The 11,452-nt window shown below is 42.5% G+C and overlaps 1 pseudogene; it reads right to left on the reverse strand.

Annotated features, from left to right (window-relative positions):
* Positions 1-1,089: 1,089 nt before the first annotated feature.
* LOC107522195 (large ribosomal subunit protein eL39-like) lies at positions 1,090-1,245 on the reverse strand (annotated as a pseudogene).
* Positions 1,246-11,452: the final 10,207 nt, after the last annotated feature.

Below are 11,452 nucleotides of genomic sequence, written 5' to 3' on the forward strand. Positions count from 1 at the left end.
TTAGGAGGTTGCACAATGGTTAGAACTTTGGATCTGAGAGTCTGATGTCTTGAATTTATACCCTGAGTCATATGTGCTTGAGAGATGCTCTGGTGTCTGGTTCTGGTTCTGGTTCTCTCTCTCCTCTCCCTCTCCCCCCATTTGTTTCTCTCTTTCCCCCTCATAAATAAAGGAAATAAATAAACTTCATAGAAGGTTGTTTGGAAGTCATCCAACCCTACCTTTTACCTGCTACATGGAGCTCCTCTAACCATCTTGAGTTTAAGGTAATAGAAAGAGGAGGGAAAATATCAATAACACAGGTTTGCAGGTTTGAAAATTTAATATATCAGGTAACTATTGCTGTGTAATAAACCACCCCAAACATCACTTATGTAAATAACATTTTGGTTTCCCTAACTAGTGAATACAAAATAAACTTAACAGTAGTGTCTGTCTTAAAGGTTACTGCAAATATCAAATAAAATCTATGCGGGTGTCTAGTATATTGGTTAGTATACAACTTCACATCACATGGTTGGTTCCCCTGGCAACCAGATTCCATCCTGGGAGACTTTCTAAAAGCCAAATCCTTAACATAAACTCAGGTGCGGTTTGAAGGGGTTTGTTATGAATATCAAAACATCCTTATGGCTCTTGTTACTTATGAAATTCCAAAGATTTCAGGAGTTCTGTGCCAAGAACAGGAATGAAATGAAATAGATTATTTCTTATTCTACATCACAATATCATGTTCTGTGCCCTTTATGAGAATTATTTGGTGTATAGTAGCTGGCAGTCAATTTGGTCCAAAAGCTAGGAGAATCCAATGTTTAGAAATATTTCCTTAAATATAAACATACAGTCAGAAGTGCAAGTTTTCCCATAATCGTAAGATGAGTCCAGGTGTATGACCAGACAATGACAGAGCAAGCAGTGAACCTCTCAGTGATTTTTTTTTTCAAATAGCTCACATGTTTACTATGAGTCGGGTAACAAGAAGAGATACAAGGCCGAGTGGGGTCCTAATCAAGTATGCAAGATAATAGTGCTTCACTCAAAATCCTAGCAGTCTATCCCAGCATAAATGTGTGCATCTTAGAGGAATCCTTATAGACCCAGCTTTGTTCTTCTCTAGTGTCTCCTCTTGGAGTTGTACCTGATCTTATTACCAGTTTTCATCTGAATCCACTAAGGAATAGGATGGTTCTGCTTTTGTTACTTAGCCAGGAAGCACTTGATTCTGAAAGTCTTGTGGGAAGACATGGTGAGGACAAGTCAGTCCACCACCAAGATGGTGGAGAAAAGGAGAGAACTCTCTTAGTGATGTTGAAAGTTTACTTTGTATGGATACTGTCACCCAAAGCTCAAACCCCTTGTTGGGGCCTCTAGACATTAAGAACAAGTCTCTCCACATAAACTGCATCTGTTCCTACCCAGCAGAGCTCCCAGCTTCTCAAAGTTTCTGGATGCTTGGCTAAATAAGTCAGGCACATAATAGAATCATCCAGTGGGTGTGGTGTGAACCGTTTTTATTTTTTTGCCCACCAATCTGCAACCCACCATAATAGCTGCTACATATGAGATACTCAGCAAAATGCAAAACCTTTGACGAGCACTTAGGCTATAGCAGCTCCTTTTAATCTTCCTTCTCAGTCAGGTCAGAATGTCACACTTGGATTCTACCCCTCTCCATCCATGTCAGTTATTCACACAGCCTCAGTAGGTCTTTAGAGCATTCGATTTCAAATGCCCACTTCACAGTCAATCAAAATTCTCTTCCTGGGTGGGGAGTGGTGTGTGTGTGTGTGTGGGGGGGGATTGGTGGTGTTGAGTGATGGTGCACCCAGATAAGCATACATGTTACCCTGAGCAAGTATCTGGGTTCAAGCTCCCCTGTCCCCACCTACATGGGAGAAGCTCTAGGAGAGGTGAAGTAGTGCTGTGAGTGTGGTGTCTCTCTTTCTCACCCCTTCCTCTCTCAATTTCTCTCTGTGCTATCGAATAAAATAAAGAAAAACAAAAAAGGAAAATGGACACCAGGAGCAGTGGATTTATTTTGCTGGCACTGAGCCTCAGAAATAACTCTCGTGGCAACAAACAAACAAAACTCTATTTTTTCTAACTCTGCCCATCCACCCTCCAAGGGCATATTTAGGGATTCTGGCTAACTGGAATGGAGTTAAAGAGTGCATCTCGAGAATGATCTTTCTTTTTCTCTCTTCCTCTTTTTTAATATGTTTATTTATTATTGGATAGACAGAGAGAAATTGAGAGGATAGAGAGAGAAGAGGATAGAGAGAGAGAGAAACAGAGAAACAACCACAGTCCTGTGTCACTACTAAAGCTTTCCCCCTGCAGGTGAGGACCAGAGCCTTGAACCTGCGTTCTTGTGCACTATAATGTGTGCACTTAAACCAGGTGCACCACCGCCAGGCCCCTTTTTCTTTCTTCTTCACATTGACTTCTCTGTATTGAGTTGTGCAGCGGTGGGAGGGAAATTCCACCAGACCACTTCCCTGGGTGTGGATGCTCTGATCCAGTCCTCTTTTGGATCTGGGCTCTTTTTCTGGGGTAGTCAGTGGTGGAGTCATAAGGAGATTCAGTGGGTAGTAACTCAGCGCTGAGCATTCGTAATGTCTTGCACAAAGCCACTTCGTGGCATGCTGCTCTGTACTGTTGACTCTGGAGGCTGTGAGCAAGGTGCTGTAGCCCCTGCTTTCCTTTTCCTGTGTCAGTCTCACCTATGCATTGGAGATTTTGACATTAGGAGACTCCATAATAAATGCCTTTAAGGAAATAAAAATTTGAGGGCAATATTTTTACCCCTTTGTCTTCTTGCCTGTGTCAGTTCTCTCCCCAGGGTTTGTTCTATATTGTAGTAGATCTGCAGCTCAATGGGCTGAGCAGATATTCATTTAGAGATTGAAATGACACTGCCCACCATAGTTTACTAGACTATTTTCATGGGTCTTGATTTCATAGCTGTAGGGAAAGCCAGGTTGTTTTTGGAGAGAATTACATCTTCTCTTAAATTTTTTTTTTATTATTATCTTTACTGGATAGAGATAGCAAGAAATCAAGAGGGAAGGGGGAGAGAGAGATAGACCTGCAACACTGCTTCACCAATTGCAAACATTTTCCCTTGCAGGTGGGGGCTAGGGCTCCAACCCAGGTTCTTGTGTACTGTAATATGTGCACTCAACCAGGTGCACCACCACCTGGGCCCCATCTTCTCTTTTAAAATCACAAATTTCCCCAAAGAAAGCCTCCTTCCACATTCCAGTCACCTGTTATATCTCTTTGCTATGACCCCAGGCAACAGGTATGCCTGCAGTGTTGGGGGAACAGGGGAGTTCTATCGCTAGAGTGGAGATTTCTTTTGAATTCCCGGCTTTGAGGTCTCATTAACATCATATCAACCCTGCCTATAAAACCAAGTCAGGAGCAGGAAGAAAACCCCAAACAATATTTCACAACATCTCTTGGCATACAAGATAAATTGTTATTTTTAAAAAGTCTTTATTGGATACAGATAGTCAGAAATCGTGAGGGAATGGGGAGATAGAGAGGAATAGAAACAAAGAAACACCTGCAGCTCTGTTTCACGAGTTGCAAAGCTTTCTCCCTTCAGGTGGGGACTGGGGACTCAAACTCAGGTCCTTGTGTGCTGTAACCTGTACACTCAACTAGGTGCACCACTGCCTGGCCTCAATAAATTATTACAATATATGGACTCCAATTCTACAATGAAGTTCCTACCCAAGGAAATTTCTGCCATATCACTTGGAAGTATTTATTTCCCCACCAAGTCAAAGCCAGGCTTGGAGAGTCTGGCCTGAAGTAATTTGCTGAGCCAAGTAATCTAGTGGGACATTGTACCTCACAAATACTTCGTTTCCTGATCTGTAAAATTAGGGTTGAATCAGTCTGCATAGTTTTCCCAGCACAGATTTTTTTTCAGAGTTAAAATGATGGAATGTTGTGATGTTGTATAAATAAGTGACTTTTTTTTTCCTTTTGCTATTTGGAAATCCCCTTCAAATTGTGTAACTAAAAAGAATTTAAATTTACAACCTAAGAAAATATTTTCCTATCTGAAACAACCTCAATTTACCATTTGTTATATCCCACTGTGAATGAACTCAACAGTATTTTGTCCTGATTAAATGAAAGTAAAATCAAGTGACTACTTTAAAAAAGATAAGTAGGGAGTCGGCGGGAAGCGCAGCAGGTTAAGTGCAGGTGGCGCAAAGAGCAAGGACTGGCAGAAGTATCGTTCAAGCCCCCACTCCCCACCTGCAGGGTAGTTGCTTCACAAGCAGTGAAGCAGGTCTGTTGGTGTCTATCTTTCTCTCCTCCTCTCTGTCTTCCCCTTCTCTCTCCATTTCTCTCTGTCCTATCCAGCAACGACGACAACAATAATAACTACAAGGACAACAAATGGGAATAAGTAAATATATAAATATAAAAAAAAAAGCGGGGGTCAGGCGGTAGAACAGTGGGTTAAGCGCACATGGCGCGAAGCGCAAGGACCTTTGTAAGGATCCCGGTTCGAGCTCCCGGCTCTCCACCTGTAGGGGAGTTGCTTCACAGGCAGTGAAGCAGGTCTGCAGGTGTCTGTCTTTCTCTCCCCCTCTCTGTCTTCCCCTCCTCTCTACATTTCTCTCTGTTCTGTACAACAATGATGACATCAATAACAACAGCAACAACAATAATAACTACAACAACAGTGAAAAGGGCAACAAAAGGGAAAATACATAAATAAATATTAAAAAAAAGAAACAAATCACATAGACTTAAAAGGAAAGTTAATGATTCATTTGGAAGGGTTTGTCATACTTGCTACCCAGGTTCAAAAGCCCAGTTCCCAAGGTACAGAGAGGACAATTCAGTAGTGTGGTGTTTTGTGTCTTTCCATCTCTCCCTTTGTCTGTCTGTCTTTCTTTCTTTACAGGAGCACTGCTCAGCTCTGACTTTTGCTGGTGTGGGGATTGAACCTGGAATCTCAGAGCTTCAGGCATGGAAATGTTTACGTAACCATTATGTTATCTCCTCCTCCCTCTTTTTCTTTTAAGTATTTATTAGATAAAGACTAAGAGAAATTGAAAGGGAAGGTGGGAGATAGAGAGACCCCTTTAATATAAACTATGAGCTTTTATTGACATCTTTCTTTTGCCTCTCTAGTTTTTGTTTACTTATCTTTTTAAAAATATTTATTTATTCCTTTTTGTTGCCCTTGTTGTTTTATTGTTGTAATTATTATTGTTGTTGTTGATGTCATCACTGTTGGATAGGACAAAGAGAAATGGAAAGAGGAAGGGAAGAGAGAGGGGGTAAGAGAAAGACACCTACAGACCTGCTTCACCACCTGTGAAGCGACTCCCCTACAGGTAGGGAGCGGGGGCTTGAACCGGTATCCTTATGCCGTGTGTGCTTAACCCGCTGTGCTACTGCCCTACTCCCTGTGATTTGTTTCTTTTGACAATTTTTAAATCTTTTTTTTTTTCTTTTTTATCCTCCAGGGTTATTACTGGGGCTCGGTGCCTGCACTACGAATCCTCTGCTCCTGGAAGGCCACCTTTCCCCTTTTATTGCTCTTGTTGTTTATTATTGTTGTTATTATTACTATTGTTGTTGGATAGGACAGAGAGAAATTGAGAGAGGAGGAGAGGGAGACACCTGCAGACCTGCTTCACCTCTTGTGAAATGACCCCCCTGCAGGTGAGGAGCCGGGGACTTGAACCAGGATCTATATGGGTCTTTGCACTGCACACTATGTGTGCTTAATCTGCTGCACTACCGCCCGGCCCCCAACAATTTTTAAAACTTTTTAATGGTAGGATTTCTTATCCACAATACCTTATCCTGTATCAACTACTGCTGTTAACATAGTGCTATGCCGGTAGTCCATGTGTAATAAACAGTTATCATTTTTATTTTCTTTTCTTCTTTCTTTTTTATTGCCACCAGGGCTATCCGTGAGACTTGGTGCATGCCCTCCACTCCAGGTAGACAGAGAAATTGAGTGGGAAGGGGGAGAGATAGAGGGGAAGAGAAAAAGGGAGACACCTGCAGCACTGTTTACCTACTCATGAAGCTCCCAAACTGTAGTTAGGGGTTGGGTGTTTGTACCCAGGTCTCTGCCCATGGCGGTATGTTCAGTCTAACGGGTACACTACCACTCAGCCTGGTTATCATTTTTCAGTTTGGTAAAAATATCAGTAATAATGTAATGAATTTTTTTCCTGCAAGACATTGAGTCTAGTTACTTTGGTGTAGGGAAGGGAACAGAGATGTAGAAAGAATAAGCTTTCCCATAAGGAAGATTCAATTCGATGTGTGGGTTTAACAGAGAGGCAATCTGTAAATTTACCTGGCAGGTTTCATCCCTTCTCCTCCACAATGTGTGTGTGACTTTAGGCAAGTATTTGGGTGTAGAAACTGTTGGGAGTAGAATTTTAATTAGACCACCCTGGTTTTCTAGTAATCCACAGAGAGAACCGCTAATGCCAGATGTCCCACATTCCTCAAACAAATGCACACTGCACATACTAAAAGCTTTGCCGTGCTTTTCTCTCAAACATTCAGTTTATTACTTCAACCATATGGAACTGAACAATATAGGAGATTGGGTGCAAGGCCAAGATAAGGAGAGTTTAGGGGGATTAAGATAGAGCACACAGAAGATAAAATAATATGGGGTTTGAGCCCTTGGTCATCACACAAGAAGCCCATGCAAAGGGGGAAGTTTCACAAGTAGTGGGGCAGCCCTCGCTCTGTCTCCCATCCTCCATCTGGAAAATAAAGAGAAAAAAAAGAGTCTAAGGGATTGGAGTGGAATCACGTAGTTTGGAAACCCCAGGAGAACACTGGAGAGATAGATAGATAGATAGATAGATAGATAGATAGATAGGGGTGTTGTTTCTGCATTGTCTCCTGCTTTTGCCCTCTCCTGATTTCCTTACACCAAAGGAACAAAGTCCTCACTGGTAGGCAGCCAGGGCCTTTCCTGAGGATATTCCTCTCTGCCCAAGTCTCTCTCACCCTCCCTCCCTCCCTCTCTCCTCCCTTCCTTCCCTCCCTTCCTCCATATTTTATTTGCTTTGTCATAATAAAAAAGAGGTACAAAGAAAAAGATAGAGAGAGACCAGAGCACTGTTCAGCTTTGGTTTTTGATGACTCTAGGGAATTGAAGCTAGGACCTCAGAGCCTCAGGCATGAAAGTCTTTTTGGGTGACCATTATGCTGTCTCCCCAGCCCTGCCCAAGTATTTCTCCTTTTGTCATTTTTCTCTGAATGGAAGGCCAAGGCTGATGGAGCATGTGTTTGGGATCCATGGAGAAAGGAAAGACTTGAGCTGAGATGGTAAGAATCAGGTAGTGGTGGAGAGAAGGAAAGCGACTTCTGATGGGGCCAGGCAATGGTATACCTGGTTAAGTGCATACATTACAGTGTGCAGGGGCCCAGGTTCAAGCCCTTGTTCCCCACCTGCAGGAAGGAAGAAGCTTCATGAGTAATGAAGTACGGCTGCAGGTGTCTTTCTTTCTCTTTCCCCCTCTTTGTCCCTCTCCCCTCTCAATTTTTCGCTGTTTCTATCTAGTAAATAATACATATCAAGAAAATAGCTCTCTATTTCAGGTTGCTACCACTTTCTTCCTCACTACTTGGCAATCTAAAAATCACAGGCTACTCTCTGTCACCAAGAGAATTGGCTTCCCTCTGACAATATTCTCCCTCCAGGTGAGGCCTTTCCATCCTTTCTGCCAATAGAGCATTGATCCTGTTTCTGGTAAAGTAACAATTCAGTTCTCATCGAGCTAAGGCAGCATTTATCCCCTCTACATTCTGTGTAATTGTGAAACTTCCTGGTGTTAACTGACAGTGACTGATACATGTCATTCCTGACTTCTCCTCCTTCATCAGTGGGTGGGAGATTAGGAGGCAGGTGAAGGAAAGGATAAAAAAGAAAAGAAAAATAGTGTCACCTCAATTCAGTAAGAACAAAACAGAGTATGGAGGTTGTTGAGTTTAGGGAAGCCAAGTACATCCAGGCACATCTGCCCAACACACTTGGGCATGCCTAGACATTCATCTTTGGAAAGAATCTCAGAGGAGGATGTTTAGGCAAAGACCATTCAGTATTGGACCAATCATTGTTCAGATAACTCTTTGCTTAATTTTTAGATGACTGCACCAATCAGAACTTACTTATTTCTCATTATGATCAAGACAGAAAGAGGCCAGGAGAGGGGGAAGGGAAGAGAAAGAGAGTGAAATAATTGCAACATACTCCACAACTCCTGTGAGGCTTCCCCCCACCTTCCTGGAGGTGGAGAGGGAGGCGTTCAAACCCTGGTCCTGCATATTGTGCATTTTATGGGCTGAGCCACCTCCAGATCTACTACTAATCAGTATGTGATCGACCTGAAATTTTTTTTTTTTTATCTGCATAGCAGACCTAAGTGAGAACCATCAATACCCCTTCCATAGCAACCTAAAACAGGATTCAAAGTTCTCTTCCTCAAAGCTCTGAATAAATGGCCTCTCTCTCTCAACCAGGGCTCTTCTTCTATTTTTTTTTTCTGGTGGGGACTGGAGGCTTGAACCTGGGTCCCTGAGCACTGTAACATGTGCCCTATTGGGTGCACCACCTGAATCCTTTCTAATTTTTTTTCTTTTATTGGGGGAGTAATTTACAGCTGACTGTAAAATACAGTAGTTTGTACATGTGTAACACTTCTCAGTTTTCCACATAACAATTCAACCCCCTCTAGGTCATCCTCTGCTATCATGTTCCAGGAGCTGAACCACCTACCCCCACTCAGAGTCTTTTATTTTGGTGCAGTACACTAACTCCAGTCCAAGTTCTGCTTAGTGTTTTCTTATTTTTCAACTTCTTTTTTTACTAGTGACTTAATAATGACTGGCAAGATTGTGAGATTAGAGGGGTACAATTCCATACAATTCCCACCACCAGAGTGCCATATCCCAAAGCTATCTCCCCTGAAACTCTGAATAAACAGCTTGCTTTTCTCTCAACCACGGTTCTGGTTTTTTTTTGTTGCTTTGTTTTTTTTTTTTTTTTGGTTAACACAGGTAAGAGCGAAGATTAGTCAACTTTGACAATGGATTTTTGCAAGTGTCATTACCTGTTCAAAATTTCAAACTTTCCTTCGTTCCTTCCTTTCGTTCTTTCTTTCTTTTTTAATTTATTGACTTAATAATGATCAACAAGACCATAGGATAAGAGGGGATCATAGTATGCACATGTTACAGTATACAAGTACCAGGCTTCAAGTGCTGGTCCCCACCTTCAGGAGGATGCTTCACAAATGGTGAAGCAGTGCTCTAAGTATCTCTCTCTCTCTCATTCTCCCTCTCTGTCTCCCCCTCCTTCCTTAATTTCTTTGTTTCTATCTAAAATAAATAAACAAATGATATTTAATAAAATTAAAAGAGATTCTTTGGCTTCCCCTGTAAATATTTAGTAGGTTGGCCTCCCCTGCTCCGACCCCTCAGCTCTGAAAGTTATAGTAGAGTCAGCTCATAATGAATGACATATGGTATATTTACACAGATAGACAAGGGACAGATTGGCTTCCAGGCTTGAATTGAAAAGACAGAAATTCTGGCTCTATTGATTTGTCCAATCAGTGGAATTAATGGTATTGCCATAACCAAAAAGGTTCAGGGTGGTTGGACAGCAGTAACGCTTGAAAAAGAGAGGTTGAGAGAAGCACCTCTCCTACTAGCTGTGGCCCCTCTGTGCCTCCTTTTGCATTCAGATGATTCACCTGATGAAACTATAAAATATTTGAATCACCCAGACAATTTCTATTGTTCCAATTTCATGCTGCCTAAGCAACTGACAAATTACAATGTGCTTTCCCATGTATATATATTAATATACTATTTTGTTGTTAAAAAATAAAAATGGGGTCGGGCGGTAGCGCAGTGGGTTAAGCCCATGTGGCACAAAGCTCAGGGACCAGCATAAGTATTCTGGTTGGAGCCCCAGGCTCCCACCTGCAGGGGAGTCACTTCTCTGGCGGTGAAGGAGGTCTGCAGGTGTCTATCTTTCTCTCCCCCTCTCTGTCTTCCCCTCCTTTCTCCATTTCTCTCTGTCCTACCCAACAATGGCAACATCAATAATAACTACAACAATAAAACAACAAGGGAAACAAAAGGGAATAAAATAAATAAATAAATAAATAAATAAAATTAAAAAAGAAAACAACAAAGGCAACAAAAGGGAATAATACGTAAATATAAAAAAACAAAAATGTTAAAAAAAGAGGGGTACAATTCATACAATTCCCACCACCAGAGTTCCATATCCCACCCCTTCTACTGGAAGTTTCCCTATTCTTTTTTTTTTTTTTCCTCCAGGGTTATTGCTGGGCTCGGTGCCTGCACCATGAATCCACCGCTCCTGGAGGCCATTTCCCCCCGCTTTTTGTTGCCCTAGTTGTTGCAGCCTCGTTGCGGTTATTATTGCCATTGTTGACGTTGCTTTTGTTGTTGGATAGCAGAGAGAAATGGAGAGAGAAGGGGAAGACAGAGAGAGAGGGGAGAGAAAGATAGACACCTGCAGAGCTGCTTCACCGCCCGTGAAGCAACTCCCCTGCAGGTGGGGAGCCGGGGGCTCGAACCGGGATCCTTACGCCGGTCCCTGCGCTTTGCGCCACATGCGCTTAACCCACTGCGCCACCGCCCAACTCCCAGTTTGCCTATTCTTTTTAAAAATTTTTTTAAATATGTTTTTTATTTATTTTCCCTTTTGTTGCCCTTGTTGTTTTATTGTTGTAGTAACTGATGTTGCTGTTGTTGCCTAGGACAGAGAGAAATGGATAGAGGAGGAGAAAACAGAGAGGGAGAGAGAAAGAGAGACACCTGCAGACCTGCTTTACCACCTGTGAAGCGACTCCCCTGCAGGTGGGGAGCCAGGGGCTTGAATCAGGATCCTGATGCCGGTTCTTGTACTTTGCGCCACGTGCGCTTAACGTGCTGCGTTACTGCCCGACTCCCTTTTTTTTTTCTATTCTTTTTTTAAAAAAAAATATTTTATTTACTTAGTTCCTTTTTGTTTCCCTTGTTTTTATTGTTGTAGTTATTATTGTTATCATTGTTGGATAGGAAAGAGAGAAATGGAGAGAGGAGGGGAAGAGGGGAGAGAAAGAGAGACACCTACAGACCTGCTTCACCACCTGTGAAGCAACTCCCCTGCAGGTGGGGAGCTGGGGGGCGGGGGGGGGGGGGGGGGGCTCCAACCAGGATCCTTAAGCCAGCCCTGGTGTTTTGCATCACTTGCGCTTAATCCGCTGCACTACTGCCCAACTTGACTCCCTGCTTCCCTATTCTTTATTCCTCTGGGCGTATGGACCAAAGATCTCTGTAGGGCACAGAAGGTGGGAGGTTTGGATTCTGTAATTGTTTCTCTGCTGGATATGGACTTTGGCAGGTATTGACA

The sequence above is a fragment of the Erinaceus europaeus genome, chromosome 1 (genome assembly GCF_950295315.1).
Source record: "Erinaceus europaeus chromosome 1, mEriEur2.1, whole genome shotgun sequence".
NCBI classification, from domain to species: Eukaryota; Metazoa; Chordata; class Mammalia; order Eulipotyphla; family Erinaceidae; genus Erinaceus; species Erinaceus europaeus.